This window comes from Oncorhynchus mykiss, chromosome 9 (genome assembly GCF_013265735.2).
Source record: "Oncorhynchus mykiss isolate Arlee chromosome 9, USDA_OmykA_1.1, whole genome shotgun sequence".
Lineage (NCBI taxonomy): Eukaryota > Metazoa > Chordata > Actinopteri > Salmoniformes > Salmonidae > Oncorhynchus > Oncorhynchus mykiss.
This window is the reverse complement of record NC_048573.1, coordinates 67112068-67134516: the sequence shown is the minus strand read 5'-3', so window position 1 is coordinate 67134516 and position 22449 is coordinate 67112068. Positions and strand designations below refer to the sequence as shown.

General features: G+C 44.3%; 1 protein-coding gene across 1 annotated transcript in view; it reads left to right on the top strand.

The window, feature by feature from the left end:
• Positions 1-1279: 1279 nt before the first annotated feature.
• LOC110531244 (vasopressin V2 receptor) overlaps positions 1280-22449 on the top strand; it is a 63922-nt gene continuing 42752 nt past the window's right edge. The window contains exon 1 of the mRNA XM_036988772.1: positions 1280-1678. The gene's annotated coding sequence lies outside the window, so the exon portion shown is untranslated. The remainder of the gene's footprint in view (positions 1679-22449) is intronic.

Sequence of the window (22449 nt, the reverse complement as noted above, 5' to 3'; positions counted from 1 at the left end):
ACCTACCTACAGTACACAGGTGTGTTCGGGTAGTGCCAGGTGGGGTGTGTAGTTACCTACCTACAGTACACAGGTGTGTTCGGGTAGTGCCAGGTGGGGTGTGTAGTTACCTACCTACAGTACACAGGTGTGTTCGGGTAGTGCCAGGTGGGGTGTGTAGTTACCTACCTACAGTACACAGGTGTGTTCGGGTAGTGCCAGGTGGGGAGTGTAGTTACCTACCTACAGTACACAGGTGTGTTCGGGTAGTGCCAGGTGGGGTGTGTAGTTACCTACCTACAGTACACAGGTGTGTTCGGGTAGTGCCAGGTGGGGTGTGTAGTTACCTACCTACAGTACACAGGTGTGTTCGGGTAGTGCCAGGTGGGGTGTGTAGTTACCTACCTACAGTACACAGGTGTGTTCGGGTAGTGCCAGGTGGGGTGTGTAGTTACCTACCTACAGTACACAGGTGTGTTCGGGTAGTGCCAGGTGGGGTGTGTAGTTACCTACCTACAGTACACAGGTGTGTTCGGGTAGTGCCAGGAGTGGTGTGTAGTTACCTACCTACAGTACACAGGTGTGTTCGGGTAGTGCCAGGAGGGGTGTGTAGTTGACTTAACTGAGTCAGCCTATAGTTATTCATAGATTGTGGTATTCAGGTATTCATGGTGAACAGGCAGGCCACAACAGGAAACCCCATATTGCTTACCACAGGTTGTACATGTTTAGTAACAATGTTGTGAACAAAGGGGGGATTAAGTGATGAGACAGTGTGAAAACAACAAACTAATAATAAGGACAGGAGTAAAATGTCAGTGACGCAGTAAACACATAGCGACACCTTAAATAGTATTGTATATGTACTCTCTCTCTCTCTCTCTCTCTCTCTCTCTCTCTCTCTCTCAAAATTCTATTCAAAGGTCTTTATTGGCATAGGAAACATATGTTTACATTGCCATCGCAAGTGAAATAAATCATAAACCAAAGTGAAATAAACAATAAAAAATTAACAGTTAACATTACAATCACAAAAGTTTCAAAGGAATAGAGACATTTCAAATGTCATATTATGGCTATACACAGTGTAAGTCTATGTACAGCCTCTCTCTCTCTGATATAGTTCATTGGTATGTATAAAAACATTGGCTCCCCTCCCCTCTGGATGTTAGCTCCTCCTCCCATCCTAGAGGACAGCTAGTTTGACCCAGGAGGAGGGGAAAATGGGAGGAGGAGAGGGAGGGAGAGTGAAGGAGGGATGGTAATAGCAGACGGAGCTTAAATTCAGTCCAGTCAGTGAGTAGTCTCTCAGAGGTAGCAGAGGAGAGAGAGACACACACGGAGCCTGGCAACTAATGGATTACTCTCAGACTGTTGTGAACTACACAGCAGCCAAATGCCATTAACCACAAGGCAAATTCAGTACTGACATATTGACACACATTTAACTACAGCCTATAACACCCTACAAGCTCTGAACACATTTAGATCACATAACATTTGAGACAGACAGTTCTAACACTGGTCTCTTGATCTACATTAGCGTAAACAGACACACTGATTCAATGATCCCTCACACAAACACAGAAACAATGGACATGCATGGACTTCACTGTTGAATCAAAGGGACAAAGATGTGAATTGTGGTGAGGATTTGGACACCTTTGTGAAACATCACTGAAGAGGATCACAAGCAAAAGTAAGTACAGTCCCTCACCTTTTAACTCACCTCAGCGTTTAGCTACCTTTCACTTTGTCTAGTAACGGAATCCTCAGATGTTACCGCAGCTGTCTGTTTGTCTGAGCACGGCAGTTTACAACAATTGATATTCAGTGAGGTGTGTGTGTGTGTGTGTGTGTGTGTGTGTGTGTGTGTGTGTGTGTGTGTGTGTGTGTGTGTGTGTGTGTGTGTGTGTGTGTGTGTGTGTGTGTGTGTGTGTGTGTGTGTGTGTGTGTGTGTGTGTGTGTGTGTGTGTGTGTGTGTGTGTGTGTGTGTGTGTGTGTGTCATAAACAGACTTTGCATACTGACAGACATGATGAGAGACATAGCCTCGACATTCAGATGTGTGTCTCTCGACAATAAACAGAGTCATGCTATGTAAATGTCGCCAGCTTTATGTCAACACTCCTGATATACTTATCTCAGTTAGTTCATTCCTTGTATAACTGTCCCATCCAAGGTGTGTGTGTGTATTGATTCCTATGGGAGGTCCTGAAATATGACTGTGTATAGATCAGCTAAATCATCAGTGTGATCCATTTTGATGTTGATGGAAAATGAGTCTCTCCTTTTGTGACAAGGACATAAAGGCCAGCATGCTATGTGCTCCGTATATCACCTTAACCTGTAAGAGTCTATTGACGCACCCATGCGTCAATCTAAGTAACATAATAAAGAAGCTAGAGATTATTTTTTGTTGCTTGGGCTGTGTCTGAATCCGCCACATCCGCCTATGTCAGCCTTCCACATCTGTGGTGGAAGGTGGCCAATCTACAGCGGTGTTTGTCAGACCTTAAGACATCCCAAAAATCTTCTCATAAAAACGCCTGTATTGTCCGAACGGTTGGCTTAAAAACGAACATTGTTTTCAAACAGACTTTTAGTTAAGTACAGAAAGGCCAGCACACTACATGCTCTGTATATCACATTTGATGACATTGTTTGACCTGATGATACTCTGGATTGAAACGTTGTCATTAAGGAGGTTAAAAGTGGCACAAGGTGATATTTGTATTATTGTTTACCTTTATTTAACTAGGCAAGTCAATTAAGAAAAAAATCTTACTTACTATGACAGCCCAAGAACAGTGGGTTAACTGCCTTGTTCAGGGGCAGAACAACAGATTTTTACCTTGTCAGCTCGGGGATTTGATCTAGCAATCTTTTGGTTACTAGGCCAACGCTCTAACCACCAGGCTACCTGCCGCCCCAGCTGCTATAAGGTGGTATAAGGTGGTATGAGGTGCTATAAGGTGGTATGAGGTGGTATGAGGTGCTATAAGGTGGTATGAGGTGCTATACAGTGGTATAAGGTGGTTTAAGGTGGTATGAGGTGGTATGAGGCGGTATAAGGTTGCATAAGGTGCTATACGGTGGTTTAAGGTGGTATGAGGTGCTATGAGCACTTTCTGTGCAGCACTTTGTGACATCAGCTGATGTAAGAAGGACTTTATAAATACATTTGATTGATTGATTGATGAGGTGGTATGAGGTGTCATGAGGTGGTATGAGGTTGCATAAGGTGCTATACGGTGGTTTAAGGTGGTTTAAGGTGGTATGAGGTGGTATGAGGCGGTATAAGGTTGCATAAGGTGCTATACGGTGGTTTAAGGTGGTATAAGGTGGTATGAGGTGGTATAAGGTGGTATAAGGTGGTATGAGGTGGTATAAGGTGGTATAAGGTGGTATGAGGTGGTATAAGGTGGTATAAGGTGGTATGAGGTGGTACAAGGTGGTATAAGGTGGTATGAGGTGGTATAAGGTGGTATGAGGTGGTATAAGGTGGTATGAGGTGGTATAAGGTGGTATGAGGTGGTATAAGGTGGTATGAGGTGGTACAAGGTGGTATAAGGTGGTATGAGGTGGTATAAGGTGGTATAAGGTGGTATAAGGTGGTATGAGGTGGTACAAGGTGGTATAAGGTGCTATACGGTGGTACAAGGTGGTATGAGGTGGTATAAGGTGGTACAATGTGGTATTAGGTGGTATGAGGTGCTATAAGGTGGTATGGGGTGGTATAAGGTGGCATAATGTTACCACAGCTGTCTGTTTGTATAAGGTAGGGTGGTATAAGGTGGTATAATGTGGTATTAGGTGGTATGGGGTGGTATAAGGTGGTATGAGGTGCTATAAGGTGGTATGGGGTGGTATAAGGTGGTATAATGTTACCACAGCTGTCTGTTTGTATAAGGTGGGGTGGTATAAGGTGGTATGAGGTGCTATAAGGTGGTATAAGGTGGTATAATGTTACCACAGCTGTCTGTTTGTATAAGGTGGGGTGGTATTAGGTGGTATGAGGTGCTATAAGGTGGTATAATGTTACCGCAGCTGTCTGTTTGTATAAGGTGGGGTGGTATAAGGTGGTATGAGGTGCTATAAGGTGGTATGGGGTGGTATAAGGTGGTATAAGGTGGTATAAGGTGGTATAATGTTACCACAGATGTCTGTTTGTATAAGGTGGGGTGGTATTAGGTGGTATGAGGTGCTATAAGGTGGTATAATGTTACCGCAGCTGTCTGTTTGTATAAGGTGGGGTGGTATAAGGTGGTATGAGGTGCTATAAGGTGGTATGGGGTGGTATAAGGTGGTATAAGGTTGTATAATGTTACCACAGCTGTCTGTTTGTATAAGGTCGGGTGGTATTAGGTGGTATGAGGTGCTATAAGGTGGTATGGGGTGGTATAAGGTGGTATATGGTGGTATAATGTTACCACAGCTGTCTGTTTGTATAAGGTGGGGTGGTATAAGGTGGTATTACTCCATTTCAGTGTGTACTTGGTTACCAACCCCCCATGTTTCCCTGGGAGGCGAAGCCTGGTACTGTCCCAGCTGTTGACGACTGGTTTCGGGGTAGTGAGCGGGTATGGTAGACTGCTCACCGGCATCTGCACAAGCCTCTAATACCCAGAAGCGCTTTGCCGACAGGCGCCGCCAACCTACGCCACTCTTTCACCCCGGACAGCTTGTGTGGCTCTTTACTAGAGGCATCCGGCTCCGCCTCCCTGCAAAAAGTTCTGTCCTCCCTTCATTGGTCTCTTCAAGAAAACCCATCACATCAACCCTGTCACGTATCGGCTCCAGTTACCCCATCAGTATAAAATCTCCTCGTCCTTCCATGTGTCTCTATTGAAACCAGCCACCTCGAGTCCTCTTCATCCTCCAGTCCTCTTCATCCTCCAGTCCTCTTCATCCTCCAGTCCTCTTCATCCTCCAGTCACAACCCACAGTGCGCCCCCACCGGTGGACGTTGGAGGGGAACCTGCCTACGCCATTCAGGCCATCCTTGATTTCAAAAGCCTGAGAGACCGCATCCACTATCTAGTGGACTGGGAAGGTTACGGGCCTGCAGACCGGTCCGGGTCCCCGACTAGGACATCCTCGACCCAGAGATGATTCATTCCACCGTAACTATCTGGACCGTCCCACTCCCCCAAACTGATCCCCAAACTGAACAACGCAGAATGTCGGGACAGTCGACGACCTTGTCGAACCAGCCTGTCGGACCTCGCCCCCAAGGTAGGCGGCTGCCTCTGCTTCCCAGCCCACCTGCTCCACACTCCGGTGGTTGTCAGGAGGGGGGGGGTACTGTAAGGTTCTGTATTTAATTTCTTAGTCAACCTTGTGTTCTGTTCATTGTGTTCTTGAACGTAGCCCTGTTCATTGATTTCACCTGTGTTAGTTACCCACCTGATCTCATCAGCTCCTTATTTAGTTGAGTTCATCCTGTTTGTGCCTTTATGAGGTATTGTTTGTTTCGACTCTACTAAGCCTTTTGGTAGCTCGTTTGTGAGGACCAGTTATAGCCTTCAGTCCTAGTTTTGTGCCTGTTTGCCTACCTGTGTATGACAATTGCCTGCCTATACCACGATTCCTGCCTTCTGCGAAGGCGAAATAAACACCTGCCACGCTCTGCGCATTACAATATCACATCCGGCTGTGACTGGGAGTCCCATAGGGCTGCGCACAATTGGCCCAGCATCGTCCGGGTTTGGCCGGGGTAGGCTGTCATTGTAAATAAGAATTTGTTCTTAATAACTAACTTGCCTAGTTAAATAAAGGTTAAATAAAACATATACAAACTAAGGTGGTATAAAGAGTATATAGTGTGTGGACCCTTCTGTTCTTTTCATGTACACCCCTAAGCCCAGTTTTGAGATTTTTGTTGGATTTGGTCAGGTTTATCACCAACCATTTCTCCCTACTTCCTTCCCCCTGCTGTAGGGACACTCATAGAAAGGGCAGGACACGCGTGAGTAGGATGACCATGCACTGACAGAAAGGTGAGAGCCAAGAGAGGCAGGGAGAAGATATAGACTCACCTTGGTGTGTGGACTCACCTTGGGGTGGGTGGGTGTGTGTGTGTGTGTGTGTGTGTGTGTGTGTGTGTGTGTGTGTGTGTGTGTGTGTGTGTGTGTGTGTGTGTGTGTGTGTGTGTGTGTGTGTGTGTGTGTGTGTGTGTGTGTGTGTGTGTGTGTGTGTGTGTGTGTGTGTGTGTGTGTGTGTGTGTGTGTGTGTGTGTGTGTGTGTGTGTTTGTGTGTGTGTGTGTGTGTTCGTGTGTGTGTGTGTGTGTGTTCGTGTGTGTGTGTGTGTTCTGCCACACTAACCAAACTCTTTTGATGTTGATTAATACATTTATGAACCCCGATAATTATCCAGATATACACTCATAAAGTATTAATAATAGACAGATGGAGACAACATTCTCAAATGGCTTTTCATATCGTTCATCTAATAAGGAAAATAATCTTGAAAATCTTCAATCATTACATTTTATATTTATGTTGATGACCATCCTTATAAATGGATGCTTGTTATTAAGTAAGAAGGTAGTACATTCTTTAGTAAGTCATTCTTAGTAATTCTTTATGTCAAACACCCAGATGATTCCTCTCATTTCCTTCTTGGCACACTCTACGGTATTGGTATGCATGTTTTAATCAGAGGAAAAGACAGATGTTCGAATTGCTTTCTTGTTTGTGCATACTGAGCTTCCATCAGGAAAACTAATGATTGTTGAGTATCAGTCATTTTTACAACAATTGTCCACAGACAGATTATTTAACTTCTAATTTACTGTATCACAATTCCAGTGGGTCAGAAGTTTACATACACTAAGTTGACTGCCGTTAAACAGCTTGGAAACTTCCAGAAAATGATGTCATGGCTTTAGAAGCTTCTGATAGCCTAATTGACATAATTTGAGTCAATTGGAGGTGTACCTGTGGATGTATTTCAAGGCCTACCTTCAAACTCAGTGCCTCTTCGCTTGACATCATGGTAAAATCAAAAGAAATCAGTCAAGACTTCAGAAAAACAATTGTAGACCTACACAAGTCTGGTTCATCATTGGGAGCAATTTCCAAATGCCTGAAGGTACCACGTTCATCTGTACAAACAATAGTACGCAAGTATAAACATCATGGGACCACTCAGCCGCCATACCGCTCAGGAAGGAGACGCGTTCTGTCTCCTAGAGATGAGCGTACTTTGGTGCGAAAAGTGCAAGTCAATCCCAGAACAACAGCAAAGGACCTTGTGAAGATGCTGGAGGAAACAGGTACAAAAGTATCTATATCCACAGTAAAACGAGTCCATTATCGACATAACCTGAAAGGCTGCTCATCTCAATCCTATAAAGAATTTGTGAGCAGAATGGAAAAAGCGTGTGCGAGCAAGGAGGCCTACAATCCTGACTCAGTTACACCAACTCTATCAGGAGGAATGGGCCAAAATTCACCCAACGTATTGTGGGAAGCTTGCGGAAGGCTACCCAAAACGCTTCACCCAAGTTAAACTATTTAAAGGCAATACTACCAAATACTAATTGAGTGTATGTAAACTTCTGACCCACTGGGAATGTGATGAAAGAAATAAAAGCTGAAATAAATCTCTCTCCAATTATTCTGACATTTCACATTCTTAAAATAAAGTGGTGATCCTAACTGACCTAAGACCGGGAATTTATACAATGAGTAAATGTCAGGAATTGTGAAAACTGAGTTCAAATGTCTTTGGCTAAGGTGTATGTCAACTTCCGACTTCAACTGTACAAACAACAACATACAGACACACACAAACATCCACAGCATCACCCCTTCCCAGACTCACCTGCTCTTAACCCCATCTCACGCGCTGCCTCAAACTGACCTGTTCACCCTGTCCGGGACCTGCTGTTTTCGACTCTCTCTCTCTCTACCCCACCTGCTGTCTCGACCTCTGAATGCTCGGCAATGAAAAGCCAACTGATATAGCCACCTGACCTGTTGCACCCTCTACAACCACTGTGATTAATATTTGACCCTGCTGGTCATCTATGAACGTTTGAACACGTTCAAGGCCTTCATGGCCATGTACTCTTAGAGCCTGGTTCCTCTCTAGGTTTCCTCCTAGGTCCCTGCCTTTCTAGGGATTTTTTCTTAGCCACCGTGCTTCTACATCTGCATTGCTTGTTGTTTGGAGTTTCAGGTTGGGTTTCTGTATTGCACTTGTGACATGTGCTGAGGTAAAAAGGGCTTAATGAATACATTTGATTGATTGAACCCAACTAGGGCCGGCTCCAGGCATAAGAGACATAAACGGTCGCCTAGGGCCCCACGCTGCTAAGCCCCCCCCCCAGTTAGAATAATAGAATAAACAAGGTGCAAATTAGAATTTTTCTGTTGTTATGTCAGTCACTGACAGTCAGCGAACAATGTTTTTTATTGGTAAATTAGTCTAGCCAGCTGTCTACAGTTAATCATGGTACTCACTTAGTAATCATGGTCTAATACCGCCCGGTTACACAGGGAACGTGCCCAGGGGCCCTGAACTCCATAGGGCCCTCATTGATTTTATTAGTCACTCTCATTCAGACATCATTAACATGGCATAAGTCATTGGCAAAATGTGTAGAATTGCAGGAAATGTAGATTAAAACGTATATTTTTCTCTTCACCAACCAAATCTTGCTTAGGGCCCCCAAAAGACTAGAACCGGCCCTAAACCCAACAACCCCCTTGGCCTTGATGGTCTATTGTGTAAATACAAAGATGTGTGCAAGTCAAACGGTGCCAACCTGAATTGACCATGACTCAAGGAGAGAACCCTCAATGCAAATCAATCAGCTACACAACTGTGTGTAATGCGGGTCGGTGAGTAATGGCTGTATCAGTGTGTGCAATGAGGTGTTGTCGGCTCTATTAACATTTAATAGGTTGTTTTGGCAAGGTATGCTATTGTGGGACAAAGATTTCACCTGCATTGTTGCATGTCTTTTATCGTGCTATAAAGGCTGAACTGCTGAAAGGGGAGTTATAGAGAGATTGAGTGGACAGATTGATGATGTGGGAGCTACAGGATACTTCAGGAGATCAAGAGAAGCCAGCTTCTGGACTTGACTTTCACAGTATAGGCTGCATAGAGAGTGTTTTGGACATGCCGCCCTCCGCAAACCGATAATGATTAATATGGACTGAAAGTTCATTTGACTTTCAAATCGACTGGACAAGGTCACAAAAAGGCAATACAACTCCTAAGTGAGTAGTCGGGGTTCTGATAGTTTGTGGTGTGGGAGAGTTGAAGTGTAGGTGGACAGCTAGAGGACAACACCAGTCTATAATGGTAATGTTCTGTTCCCATGTGTTCCAGAACAGAATACTGATCAGAGGTTCTAGAAGTGCACGGCACCCACAGTGTGTGTCAGCGACTGAATCATCCTGGCTCAGCTGAATAATGTGTTACTGATTGGTATGTAAGTAAAGTATTTGACAATATGGAACGAGCTGAGCAGTGTAGCATACAGCCGACTGCTCCACTTTAACGCTGCTTGCTTGGTTGGTTCCCAGTACAACATGTCGTAAGACAGAAAGCTCACACACAAAAGGTTGAGCCATGCATTTTTTCCAGGGAGGCAGGCAGATAGCTCTGTTGTTGCATTTGTTTTGTGTGTGTGTGTGTGTGTGTGTGTGTGTGTGTGTGTGTGTGTGTGTGTGTGTGTGTGTGTGTGTGTGTGTGTGTGTGTGTGTGTGTGTGTGTGTGTGTGTGTGTGTGTGTGTGTGTGTGTGTGTGTGTGTGTGTGTGTGTGTGTGTGTGTGTGTGTGTGTGTGTGTGTGTGTGTGTGTGTGTGTGTGTGTGTGTGTGTGTGTGCGTGTGTGTGTGCGTGTGTGTGTGCGTGCGTGCGTGTTCTTAACTGACTTGCCTAGTTAAATAAAGGCAAGAAAATAAAATATTTCTTAGTGGACCATCATGGTTACTTTGACAATGTAAGTGTCAAAAAGAAGAAGAGAAAGATGAAAAGTTGGACAGACAGACAGACAGACAGACAGACAGACAGACAGACAGACAGACAGAGACAGATAGACGGAGACAGACAGAGACATGGACATATGAGTGAGATGGAGACAGAGATGGTCAGGCAGGGAACACAGAGAGAGAGGTTTGAAAGTTCTTCCATTTAGCAGACAATATTTTTCAAAATATATTTTTAGCTCTGAAGTTGAACCAACCGTTTTTATGAATGCCCGTACAGTATAACTCTGTCTAATTAGTGCTACCTGCTTGCTCTGCCAACCAAACTCAAACCCACTGCTCTTCTCTGTGTGTGTCTGCGTGTTTTTCCACACGTGTGTGCCTGCGTGCATGCGTATGTGAGTGTGTGAAAAGGCGACATTCACATTTCGCACATTTCACAGTCTCACAGCACATTTGGCACATGTCTCATTGAGCCTGGTCTGACAGATGGAACATGTGTGAGCGGAGACAGAGAGAGGGAGAGAAAGACAGAATATTCCTTTGGAACTTTTGTGAGTGTAATGTTTACTTCACTTTTGCTTGTTATCTATTTCACTTGCTATGGCAATGTAAACATATATTTCCCATTAAAATAAAGCCCTTTGAAATGAAATTGAATTGAACTGACAGAGAGCGAGAGAGAGAGAGATAAAGAGAGAGAGGCATAGAGAGGAAAACAGAGAGAAGGAGATGGTGAAAGTTGTAACCGATCCCTACAATGTTTTCTCCAGCACTGTAACTACCTGTTTGGAGTCAGGGTAAATCCCTAAGGCACTAAAAACATTTCTATAAGCTTCTGTAAGATAGAGGGAGAGGGGGAGAAAAATAGGGAGAGGAGAGGGGGACAGAGAGGCATGTATGGAGGTGTGAAGGGGGACAGGAAAACGGATGGTTCCAGAAGGAAAGCAGGAGGCAGGGATCAGGTTTATTTGTTTTAATCAGAGTAAAAGCTGCAGCCGTTATGTCAATATCAAATCATTTCTGGGTAACAATTAAGTACCTTACTGTAATAGATTTCCTTTTAAACGGCCAAAAATAGCTATTTTTGTTGTTGCAAAAAAACGATTCTCAAGCAAGAATTTTGCTAGGACTGTCTGGGAGTGGTCTGACTGGGGAGGGGAAAATGGAAAACTAGCTGTTATTGGCAGAGAGGTTTGGAACTCTCTTTGTTATTGGTCTATTAACCAATTTACCGCAAGGTGATGTAACCATGGAAAGCCGAAACTCCCGCCCATGAGAACCTGCTGATTAGAAGTTCCAGTGTAGATTTGTATTTTCAACCAGCAACTATCAAGAAATAACCCCGATACATTTTTTCACACCTTTACAGTGTTAGTTAGATGTTGTACAATATGATAAAAAAAACTGAATTTGGACTTTACTGGGCCTTTAAGGTAAAGAAAGGCTCGGAGGGGAGTGTGTGGCTGGGCTACAGACCATCTCACAAAATATGACGGAACAATTTCTAGTTCGAACGAAGGTTGTAAATGGGAGTGCTTGTTTTCTGCCAGTGAGATTAGCAGATATTGGGCTGTATGACTCCCACCTCTCTAATAACTCTATACATCAAATAATCAATGTGAAAAATGACTGATGTAAAGAGTGGTGTGTGTGTGTGTGTGTGTGTGTGTGTGTGTGTGTGTGTGTGTGTGTGTGTGTGTGTGTGTGTGTGCGTGCGTGCGTGCGTGCGTGCGTGTTTTGTGTGTGTGTGTGTGTGTGTGTGTGTGTGTGTGTGTGTGTGTGTGTGTGTGTGTGTGTGTGTGTGTGTGTGTGTGTGTGTGTGTGTGTGTGTGTGTGTGTGTGTGTGTGTGTATGTGAGTGCGGTGCAGCTCTTCACCACATCATTCATCAGTGAAAACCATGCTTATCGTGCATTTTGTGTAACATAGAGGCAGGGTTGCACGGGAAGAGGATTTTTTAATTTATTTTATTATCTGAGAACAATATGACCCAAATAGCCTCCTCTTCCTTATATAACGCCTTATATAGGTCTATTTTACAAATGTGCCTTGTATAATGCAATATAAAATAACATGATCAACAGTGTCAAAAGCTTTAGACAGGTCCACAAACAAAGCAGCACATTTCATTGTAGTGTTTGAAGCATTGACAAGATCATTAATAACTCCAGTGGTTGCTGTAATAGTGCTCTGCCCAGGGCTAAACTGGATTACATTCAAAATACATTTCTCAGATAAAAAAGGTATACATTTACCAAGGTTGCACCCTTGACAACCACTGTGATTACTATTATTTGACCTTGCTGGTCATTTATGAACATTTGAACATCTTGGCCATGTTCTGTTATAATATCCACCCGGCACAGCCAGAAGAGGACTGGCCACCCCACATAGCCTGGTTCCTCTCTAGGTTTCTTCCTAGGTTCTGGCCTTTCTAGGGAGTTTTTCCTAGCCACCGTGCTTCTACACCTGCATTGCTTGCTGTTTGGGGTTTTAGGCTGGGTTTCTGTACTTTGAGATATCAGCTGATGTAAGAATGGCTTTTATAAATAAATACATTTGATTTGTTTGATTTGATTCGAGAAGGCAGCCTTGAAATGGGCCGATAATTATGAAGATCCCTACTATGCCCACTCTTATGGCGCGACAACACCAGAGATGATTTCCATACTTCTGGAATATTTCCTGAGAACAATGTTGAATTAAAAATGTGGGTTATTGAGCCAACAATGTTGGGAGCTGCACACTGAAGCAGACCAAATAAAATAAAATCAAATAAAATGTTATTGGTCACATACACATGGTTAGCAGATGTTATTGGTCACATACACATGGTTAGCAGATGTTATTGGTCACATACACATGGTTAGCAGATGTTATTGGTCACATACACATGGTTAGCAGATGTTATTGGTCACATACACATGGTTAGCAGATGTTATTGGTCACATACACATGGTTAGCAGATGTTATTGGTCACATACACATGGTTAGCAGATGTTATTGGTCACATACACATGGTTAGCAGATGTTATTGGTCACATACACATGGTTAGCAGATGTTATTGGTCACATACACATGGTTAGCAGATGTTATTGGTCACATACACATGGTTAGCAGATGTTATTGGTCACATACACATGGTTAGCAGATGTTATTGGTCACATACACATGGTTAGCAGATGTTATTGGTCACATACACATGGTTAGCAGATGTTATTGCGAGTGTAGTGAAATGCTTATAATTCAAGATCTGAAAGTGCAGCAGTATCTAACAGGTCGTATCTAACAATTCCACAACAAAACCTAATATCTAACAATTCCACAACAAAACCTAATATCTAACAAATTCCACAACAAAACCTAATACACACAATCTAGTAAAGGAATGGGATGAGAATATATAAGTATAAAATATATAGATGAACAGTGACAGAGCGGCTAAGATGCAATAGATAGTGAATAACAGATAGTGAGTGATACAGTATATACAGTGAGGGAAAAAAGTATTTGATCCCCTGCTGATTTTGTACGTTTGCCCACTGACAAAGAAATCATCAGTCTATAATTTTAATGGTAGGTTTATTTGAACAGTGAGAGACAGAAAAAAAAATGCATGTCAAAAATGTTAATCAGGGAAATAAGTATTTGACCCCTCTGCAAAACATGACTTAGTACTTGGTGGCAAAACCCTTGTTGGCAATCACAGAGGTCAGATGTTTCTTGTAATAGGCCACCAGGTTTGCACACATCTCAGGAGGGATTTTGTCCCAGTACTCTTTGCAGATCTTCTCTACGTCATTAAGGTTTCGAGGCTGACGTTTGGCAACTCGAACCTTCAGCTCCCTCCACAGATTTTCTATGGAATTAAGGTCTGGAGACTGGCTAGGCCACTCCAGGACCTTAATGTGCTTCTTCTTGAGCCACTCCTTTGTTGCCTTGGCCGTGTGTTTTGGGTCATTGTCATGCTGGAATACCCATCCACGACCCATTTTCAATGCCCTGGATGAGGGAAGGAGGTTCTCACCCAAGATTTGACGGTACATGGCCCCGTCCATCGTCCCTTTGATGCGGTGAAGTTGTCCTGTCCCCTTAGCAGAAAAACACCCCCAAAGCATTATGTTTCTACCTCCATGTTTGACGGTGGGGATGGTGTTCTTGGGGTCATAGGCAGCATTCCTCCTCCTCCATTTAGCATCTCCTGGCTTCCAGACATAGCCTACAAGCCATTTTAGTCTAATAAATCCATTTAATATAGCCTACACTTTCACAATAAATCCATTATTTATTTTAGACAGGTCTAAAGAAGTCTGATTTGAAGAAAATGTAGTCTATTTCAGAAGAAAATAATACTCTGAGTTGTCCTTATTTTAGGTCCTGATGTGGCTATGCCAAATGGCTGTGGGCTACACTGTTGCTCCTTTGCACCCCAGTATCTCTACTTGCACATTCATCTTCTGCACATCTATCACTCCCGTGTTTAATTGGTATATTGTAATTACTTCGCCACCATGGCCTATTTATTGTCTTACCTCCCTTATCTTACCTCATTTGCACACACTGTATATATACTTTTATTCTACTGTATAGTTGACTGTATGTTTGTTTATTCCATGTGTAACTCTGTGTTGTTGTGTGTGTCGAACTGCTTTGCTTTATTCTTGGCCAGGTCGCAATGAGAACTTGTTCTCAACTTGCCTACCTGGTTAAATAAAGATTAAATAAAAAACACTAGTTAATTTAGCGGACAATGCATTGTTTCTTATGCTGGGCATCAATCACAAGTGATAATATATAATTCCCAAGTGATTGTCAGGCTAATATTGTCACCCATCAGACTATTCTTGATATAATCCTGTCTTTACATGTACTAAATAATACATGTGTGACATTTGTTTTAATGTAGACTGGACCATTATCATAGGAGGGTAGGAGGTAGCGTGGAGTGGGAGGGTGGAAGGTATGGAGGGGTAGGAGGTAGGGAGGGGTAGGAGGGATGAACAGGTAGGGACGGGTGGGAGAGGTAGGGAGGGGTGTGAGGGGTTAGGAGGTAGGGAGGGGTGAAGAGGTAGCGAAGGGTATGCCCAGAGGGCAACAGGAGTTGCCTTATGATCGCTTATGATTCTAGATTAAATATAAAACAGGGGCCACTGGGGTCTGAGGCTCAGACATAGGCAGGCCAAGAGATTCCCTAATGAGAGAGAGAGAGAGAGAGAGAGAGAGAGAGAGAGAGAGAGGGGGGGGGGGGGGGGGAGAGCACACAAAATATATATAAACATCAGTGCCACAGGTAACTTCTACAAAGCTGTGAAAATTCACCATCAAAAGGAACATAAAATTCTATTTATCAATTGTGATCTGGCTAAAAATACTAGAATCAGTTATAGAACCCATTGCCCTTCATGGTTGTGAGGTCTGGGGTCCGCTCACCAACCAAGAATTCACGAAATGGGACACCCACATCCGTGTACAACGTAAAACACCAAATAATGCATGCAGAGCAGAATTAGGCCGATATCCGCTAATTATCAAAATCGTTTTTGGCCCTAAACAGAGAGTACACTGTTTCAGAATACCTGACCACTATGACTGACCTAAAATTAAGGAAAGCTTTGATTATGTACAGACAAAGTGAGCATAGCCTGATATTGATAGAGGCCGCCGTAGGCAGACCTGGCTCTCAAGAGAAGACATGCTATGTGCAGACTGAGGTGGAAAATGAGGTGGAAACTGAGCTGCACTTCCTAACCTCCTGCCAAATGTATGACGATAATAGATACACATATTTCCCTCAGATTACACAGACCCACAAAGAAAAACAAATCCAATTTTGATAAACTCCAATATCTACTGGGTGAAATACCATGGTGTGCCATCACAGCAGCACGATTTGCGAATGAGTATTTCTCTCTGTAATAAAGCCTTTTTGTGGGTAAAAACAAATTCTAATTGGCTGAGCCTGGCTCTCCATTGGGTCGGCCTGACTCCCAAATGGGTGGGCCTAATTGCCTTCGTTAAAGTACCCAGACAAAGCCAAACGGAGAAGGGGACAACTGGCTACTGTGTGTGTGGTTGACAGCATTGTGAAGTTCCTCTCTGACATTGAAAACACGTGTTTCTACAACCCAGAAGAAAGACTTGAGGCTTCAGGGCTGCCTACTGCGGTGACAGACCATGGCTTTAAGTTTACATCTACCATGGTGCACATAACCCTCAATCTTCTCAATCCTCCAAACAAATTACTCCAGGCAAAAGCAACAGATCTTTACACTGGAGTCAAAGTGGTCCGCAATGTGTTCTAGTGCTGAGGTGTGACAGCGATTTCGAAGCCATTTGGGCAAAGTGGCACTGACTCAAACAAATGATGACATTATGTAAGTACAAATCTCCAACAATATGTGGTGGACAGTACAGTAGGCCAGCAGGACAGAGGAGTGTAAAAGTATGTTGAATGCTGTCGTTGGTGAAATGTCAGAACGATTCAGCAAATGCAACAGTCAATTGCTGGAGGCCCTGTGTGCCCTTGACCCAGAGAGGAATGACTTTCTAGATGTGAAAAATGTAAAACCACTGCTGGATCTAAGTAAAACAGACTTGATTGAAGCTGAGTTCAATGTCGCTCACTAGTTTTTGCAGACTTAAATCGCCCGCTACAGCTCCAACGAGGATAAATGGACCCCACTTGATATCCTGCAACGATTCTCTGGGCCTCTCTCCTAATTTTCCTAATTTTCCACTTTGACAAACTTGTTCAGTCAGCACAATAGAAGAATGCTACACCCGAGGAAATCTAAACTAATCCAACTGGCATTTGAGGGTGATCATACAAGAAGATGTTTAGGGAGAATGGAATAATTGATTACTCAGGAAGTTCCAAAGAGCACTAAGGAGGCTGCAACTCTTCTGAAAAAGTAAGAAACAATCTAGCTGGTGGAGTTTTGTCAAAATGTTGGTGGTATAGCCAGTGGCGGCATTTCATTAAAAAACTAGGCTATGGAATTGCAAAATGACTTTTCAAACGCCTTGTTTTAATGTGTAGGGCGCTGTCCATGGCGCTGAGTGTGGTGTCAGGAAAACAACCTCACACTCAACGTCAACAAAACTAAGGAGATGATTGTGGACTTCAGGAAACAGCAGAGGGAACACCCCCCTATCCACATCGATGGAACAGTAGTGGAGAGGGTAGCAAGTTTTAAGTTCCTCGGCATACACATCACAGACAAACTGAATTGTTCCACTCACACAGACAGCATCGTGAAGAAGGCGCAGCAGCGCCTCTTCAACCTCAGGAGGCTGAAGAAATTCGGCTTGTCACCAAAAGCACTCACAAACTTCTACAGATGCACAATCGAGAGCATCCTGGCGGGCTGTATCACCGCCTGGTATGGCAACTGCACCGCCCTCAACCGTAAGGCTCTCCAGAGGGTAGTGAGGTCTGCACAACGCATCACCGGGGGCAAACTACCTGCCCTCCAGGACACCTACACCACCCGATGTCACAGGAAGGCCATAAAGATCATCAAGGACATCAACCACCCGAGCCACTGCCTGTTCACCCCGCTATCATCCAGAAGGCGAGGTCAGTACAGGTGCATCAAAGCTGGGACCGAGAGACTGAAAAACAGCTTCTATCTCAAGGCCATCAGACTGTTAAACAGCCACCACTAACACTGAGTGGCTGCTGCCAACACACTGACACTGACTCAACTCCAGCCACTTTAATAATGGGAATTGATGGGAAATGATGTAAATATATCACTAGCCACTTTAAACAATGCTACCTTATATAAATGTTACTTACCCTACATTATTCATCTCATATGCATACGTATATACTGTACTCTATATCATCGACGGTATCCTTATGTAATACATGTATCACTAGCCACTTTATACTATACTATGCCACTTTGTTTACATACTCATCTCATTTGTACATACTGTACCCGATACCATCTACTGTATCTTGCCTATGCTGCTCTGTACCATCACTCATTCATATATCCTTATGTACATATTCTTTATCCCCTTACACTGTGTACAAGACAGTAGTTTTGGAATTGTTAGTTAGATTACTTGTTATTACTGCATTGTCGGAACTAGAAGCACAAGCATTTCGCTACACTCGCATTAACATCTGCTAACCATGTGTATGTGACAAATAAAATTTGATTTGATTTGATTTGATTGATTTGATAGAGCGCAGCGGAGATTTCGCGGCAACCTGTCATTACTTGGTCAAATGCACTCAATGATGCCGGCCTTTGAACTTTTACGTTTATTGTAGTATAGCGTGATATAAGCAGAATTCTATATAATTCCAATGCAAGAACCCAAATGACACCCCTGGATATAGCTAAATATCAGTATGCTTCATCATAGAAATAAATACATTCTATTATGGTTTTCTTGGTAGCCTATTGGTTGTCGTGGTTGTAAAGGGAACTGTACGTAAACGTGTTTATGGTGGGCTGGCATTGCTTCGTTGATTATGTGGGTCAAATTTAATTGACATACTGTAAGTGTATTGTGCCATATCACAACGTGTTGCTGAACTCATGACCGGCATGATTTTCCATGATTGAAGCAAGCTTATAGGCCTATTTGTTTGGCAAAGCAGCTGTGTGTAGTGAAATGCTCGCACCAGCGACTCCTGTGGCGGCCCGGGCGCAGTGCGCGCTAGCCAAGGTTGCCAGGTGCACAGTGTAGCCTCCGACACATTGGTGCGGCTGGCTTCCGGGTTGGATGCGCACTGTGTTAAGAAGCAGTACGGCTGGCTGGGTTGTGTATCGGAGGACGCATGACATTCAACCTTCGTCTCTCCTGAGCCCGTACGGGAGTTGTAGCAATGAGACAAGATACTACAACAATTGTATACCACAAAATTGGGGAGAAAAAGGGGTAAAATTAAATTTAAAAAAATAAAAAAAGATAATCAGGCCTACTGTAGTAGTCTGCAAACTTGATGATTGAATTGGAGGTGTGCATGGCCAACAGGGAGTACAGAAGAGGGCTGAGTACGCACCCTTGTGGGGCCCCACTGATCAGCAATGTTCAGCGATGTTGTTTCGTACCTTCACAGGGCGGGGTCGAGACCCAGGGTCTCGAGATTAATGACGAGTTTGGAGGGTACTATGGTGTTGAATGCTGAGCTGTAGTCGATGAACAGCATTCTTACATAGGTTCCTCTTGTCCAGATTGGTTGACACGTTTAAATGTTTTACTCACATTGGCTGCTGTGAAGGAGAGTCCGCACGTTTTGGTAGCGGGCTGTGTTGGTGGCACTGTATTGTCCTCAAAGTGAGTGAAGAAGTTGTTTAGTTTGTCTGGGAGCAAGACCTTGGGTTCACCTACAGGGCTGGTTTAGTGGTCTGTGATTGACTGTAGACCCTGCCACATTCATCTCGTGTCTGAGCCGTTGAATTGTGACTCTACTTTGTCTCTATACTGGCGCTTAGCTTGTTTGATTGCCTTGCGGAGGGAATTGCTTCACTGTTTGTATTCGGTCATGTTTCCGGTTCCCTTGCCCTGATTAAAAGCAGTGGTTCACGCTTTCACTTTGCACGAATGCTGCCATCAATCCATGGGCTGTACGATGTAGGTTCTCTAGGCTGTATCTGACGGTAGTAGGCTGTAGGCTGCATCTCTCTGGAGTAGGCTGTAGGCTGCATCTCCCTGTAGTAGGCTGTAGGCTGCATCTCACTGTAGTAGTCTGTGGGCTGTATCTGACGGTAGTAGGCTGTAGGCTGCATCTCTCTGGAGTAGGCTGTAGGCTGCATCTCACTGATTTATACGAAATTGTTTGACTACAGAGGTAGCAAAACTGTACTTCAAATCTATGATACTCCCCCACTTAACATACTGCTTGACTAGTTGGGCCCAAGCTTGCTGTACAACATTAAAACCTATTCAGTCTGTCTACAAACAGGCTCTCAAAGTGCTTGATAGGAAGCCCAATAGCCATCATCATTGTCACATCCTTAGAAAGCATGAGCTCTTGAGTTGGGAAAATCTTGTGCAATACACCGACGCATGTCTTGTATTCAAGATCTGTAGGCTGCATCTCTCTGGAGTAGGCTGTAGGCTATATCTCACTGTAGTAGTCTGTTGGCTGTGTCTCACTGTAGTAGGCTGTAGGCTGTATCTCACTGTAGCAGTCTGTTGGCTGTATCTCACTGTAGGCTGTTTCTCACTGTAGTAGTCTGTGGGCTGTATCTCACTGTAGTAGTCTGTGGGCTGTATCTCACTGTAGTAGGCTGTGGGCTGTATCTCACTGTAGCAGTCTGTTGACTGTGTCTCACTGTAGGCTGTTTCTCACTGTAGTAGTCTGTGGGCTGTATCTCACTGTAGTAGTCTGTGGGCTGTATCTCACTGTAGTAGTCTGTTGACTGTGTCTCACTGTAGGCTGTTTCTCACTGTAGTAGTATGTGGGCTGTATCTCACTGTAGTAGTCTGTGGGCTGTATCTCACTGTAGTAGTCTGTAGGCTGTGTTTCACTGTAGTAGTCTGTGGGCTGTATCTCACTGTAGTAGTCTGTGGGCTGTATCTCACTGTAGTAGGCTGTAGGCTGTAGGCTGTATCTCACTGTAGTAGTCTGTGGGCTGTATCTCACTGTAGTAGTCTGTGGGCTGTATCTCACTGTAGTAGTCTGTAGACTGTATCTCCCTGTAGTAGGCTGTAGGCTGTATCTCCCTGTAGTAGTCTGTAGACTGTGTCTCCCTGTAGTAGGCTGTAGGCTGTATCTCACTGTAGTAGGCTGTAGGCTGTATCTCACTGTAGTAGGCTGTGGGCTGTATCTCACTGTAGTAGTCTGTAGACTGTATCTCACTGTAGTAGTCTGTGGGCTGTATCTCACTGTAGTAGTCTGTGGGCTGTATCTCACTGTAGTAGGCTGTAGGCTGTATCTCACTGTAGTAGTCTGTAGACTGTATCTCACTGTAGTAGTCTGTGGGCTGTATCTCACTGTAGTAGTCTGTAGACTGTATCTCCCTGTAGTAGGCTGTAGGCTGTATCTCCCTGTAGTAGTCTGTAGACTGTATCTCCATGTAGTAGGCTGTGGGCTGTATCTCACTGTAGTAGGCTGTGGGCTGTATCTCACTGTAGTAGTCTGTGGGCTGTATCTCACTGTAGTAGTCTGTAGACTGTATCTCACTGTAGTAGTCTGTGGGCTGTATCTCACTGTAGTAGTCTGTGGGCTGTATCTCACTGTAGTAGGCTGTAGGCTGTATCTCACTGTAGTAGGCTGTAGGCTGTATCTCACTGTAGTAGTCTGTAGGCTGTATCTCACTGTAGTAGTCTGTGGGCTGTATCTCACTGTAGTAGTCTGTGGGCTGTATCTCACTGTAGTAGGCTGTGGGCTGTATCTCACTGTAGTAGTCTGTGGGCTGTATCTCACTGTAGTAGTCTGTAGGCTGTATCTCACTGTAGTAGTCTGTGGGCTGTATCTCACTGTAGTAGTCTGTGGGCTGTATCTCACTGTAGTAGTCTGTGGGCTGTATCTCACTGTAGTAGGCTGTGGACTGTATCTCACTGTAGTAGGCTGTGGGCTGTATCTCACTGTAGTAGTCTGTGGGCTGTATCTCACTGTAGTAGTCTGTGGGCTGTATCTCCCTGTAGTAGTCTGTGGGCTGTATCTCACTGTAGTAGTCTGTGGGCTGTATCTCACTGTAGTAGTCTGTGGGCTGTATCTCACTGTAGTAGGCTGTGGGCTGTATCTCACTGTAGTAGGCTGTGGGCTGTATCTCACTGTAGTAGTCTGTGGGCTGTATCTCACTGTAGCAGTCTGTGGGCTGTATCTCACTGTAGTAGGCTGTGGGCTGTATCTCACTGTAGTAGGCTGTAGGCTGTATCTCACTGTAGTAGTCTGTGGACTGTATCTCACTGTAGTAGTCTGTGGGCTGTATCTCCCTGTAGTAGTCTGTAGACTGTATCTCCCTGTAGTAGTCTGTAGGCTGTATCTCACTGTAGTAGTCTGTGGGCTGTATCTCACTGTAGTAGTCTGTGGGCTGTATCTCACTGTAGTAGTCTGTGGGCTGTATCTCACTGTAGTAGGCTGTGGGCTGTATCTCACTGTAGTAGGCTGTGGGCTGTATCTCACTGTAGTAGTCTGTGGGCTGTATCTCACTGTAGTAGTCTGTGGGCTGTATCTCCCTGTAGTAGTCTGTGGGCTGTATCTCCCTGTAGTAGTCTGTAGACTGTGTCTCACTGTGGGCTGTATCTCACTGTAGCAGTCTGTGGGCTGTATCTCACTGTAGTAGGCTGTGGGCTGTATCTCACTGTAGTAGTCTGTGGGCTGTATCTCACTGTAGTAGGCTGTATCTCCCTGTAGTAGTCTGTGGGCTGTATGTCCCTGTAGTAGTCTGTGGGCTGTATCTCACTGTAGTAGGCTGTTTCTCACTGTAGTAGGCTGTGGGCTGTATCTCACTGTAGTAGTCTGTGGGCTGTATCTCACTGTAGTAGTCTGAGGGCTGTGTTTCACTGTAGTAGGCTGTATCTCCCTGTAGTAGTCTGTGGGCTGTA